The sequence below is a fragment of the Pteropus alecto genome, unplaced genomic scaffold, assembly GCF_000325575.1.
Source record: "Pteropus alecto unplaced genomic scaffold, ASM32557v1 scaffold44, whole genome shotgun sequence".
NCBI lineage: Eukaryota > Metazoa > Chordata > Mammalia > Chiroptera > Pteropodidae > Pteropus > Pteropus alecto.
In genome coordinates this window covers 6,984,274-6,986,635 of record NW_006436812.1, presented here as the reverse complement: position 1 = coordinate 6,986,635, position 2,362 = coordinate 6,984,274, and positions in this window count along the sequence as shown.

The window sequence follows — 2,362 nt, the reverse complement described above, 5'->3', positions numbered from 1 at the left end:
AAGGTCAAGGCCCCTGGGCTGTGGCACCCGGCTGGGCTGCTCATGGACCACTTCAACTGCAAAATCACTTTCTTTGAGCAACGTCAACATGAAATGAGTACCTGTGGTGTCTCAGCCCCACACCAGCTTGTGGATATCTAATGTCTTCTTGTCCTGTACACCATCTCAGAAAAGAGAACCCACACCCAGCCCCGTAAGCCTTACCATTAGAGATAACTCTATAGTTCAGTGGCCTTGAGAAAGAACCAAATCACTGTGTTCGAATGGGAAGCTAATTATAAATCACTGTCACTTTCTCTTAAGGTAATTATGATTTCTATGTAAATTATTTCTAGCAGGCATATTTAAACATTTTCTGCAGGACCCATAGCACCTACACAAGGTCTGGCAACTAATGGGCACAAATAAATATTTAATTCATTGACATAAAGTTAAATGACACTTGCCACAAATGCTTAACATTACCTCTTTACAGATGCTTAATTACTGTGCTATAGAAACAGCAGTAAATTCAAAATCTAACCCTTTATTACCAAACTGGCTGTCTTAAGAGACTAACATTTTATTCATGTGTGAACAAGTCCTCCTAATCATTTTAAACTATTTTCCATTGCTCAAAAGGAACATTTCTTATAATTCACATCTATTTTTGGCTGTCAACTGACAGAAGACCATTGGTGTCTCTGGATGCACATGAACATCTCCCCAGATCACTGACATTATTGAAATGTGCTCCAATTCCCACAACATTCAGTTTCCACAGAGAAATACACCAAGCATTCAGTGTACACACACATACCACACATAAAGCCGTTATATTAATTTAGGTTAGAGTCAAATGCCCACAAGCACTGAGTCTGGCCAAAAGCAATGTAACCACCATCAATAAAGAGATTCCATAAAAAGAATTCATAACTCTGATAACACATTTAAAATCTCCTTTAGTCACTGCCAAGACATACCCCCTGGATACCATGGCAGCCAGCTTAATGTTACAGACATATATATATTTGACTCAAATATAACTTTTGAACTTCTAATTTATGTGGAGTGTCAAAGTAATACAGCCTGACAGTTTCCCAGCTGTCTATTAATTAAACTCTTGAAGGGTTAAGGGCTATAGTTTTACATGTAAATCATTCCCCCACCACCTAAATTCTTAATGACCAATGTCACCCAAAAGTCCACTTAGCTTTTCTGAAACTAGAAATCCAAGAAACACCAACGCCTGCTGAAAAATAAACAGAAACACTGTATTTTGTGTGCTTTCTCATTCTTGTTCCTGAATAGAAGTTCTTAAAATTGAAACCCTGATACTGCTGACCATCTTGAGAAGTCAGGTTTAGACTGTGTGTTCTCCAAAACAGCCTGCGGGTTCAAGTATGCCTGAGATTCTCCCTAAAGAAGCAGAGAACACAAGTTTGAGCAAAACGGAGGGGCTAAGATGCACAATAAGAACTCTCTATATAAATTATTCCAGAGATGAGCTGAGAAAAATCCCCAGAGAACTGATTTTTCTCTACTGTCCTCAGCGCTTAAAGTTCCACTGTCCTGGCTGCACAGCTCTGGTTTCACAGGAGACTGAATTCCAAAATGTGATGTTAAGGTAGAATCTAAGAACCACACCCAAGGGATAGTTTTGGGGCAAAGCATCAATCTGAAAGAGTACAGTCACTCAGATAAGCCAAACAGCCTGGACCCAGTCTAAGGCACCTGTGCCTCAGAGAAAGTGCCCTCCTTGAGTTTCAGACTCACCCATTCCTACTTTTTGTTGGAGGTAGAGGAAAAGGACACTCCACTGTCCGGCCTCTCTCCAGAATCCCTGCACACAATGTTAGGCCCCAGCAGCTACTCTGCACCCCACCCACACTCTAAAACATGCCTAAGGCCCAAAGAACACAGCACGCAGCTAGCACCATCCAAAAAAATCAGCTGCAGACCCCAGCCTCCTCCGGGAGGACACCCCCTACCTCTGCCGCCTTCTCAGAATCCTGGGTCTTCCTTATACCCTTCCACTCACCTAGAGCAAGAGTCTGTCTTTTCCGAACCAAATCCAGCACTCTTCGCCCCAATGTCAATGGCCCCTGCTTTCTCCATCCCCTGCTATCATCTCCTCTCTGATACACCTGCCCTCACACAGCCTTGGTCTCTACACACCTTCCTCGCATAGTACCGTAGTCTGCACACCTCCACACACAACCTGAGCTCTCCTGCACGCCACCCCTCACACACTCCCGGCCCGCACTGACTCCCCTCACACGCCCTCTGAGTCCGTACAGCCTGCCTGCACAGCCTCCCCTCACCCGCTCCCGGCCCGCACAGCCTCCCCTCACACGCTCCCGGCCCGCACCCGCCTAACCCC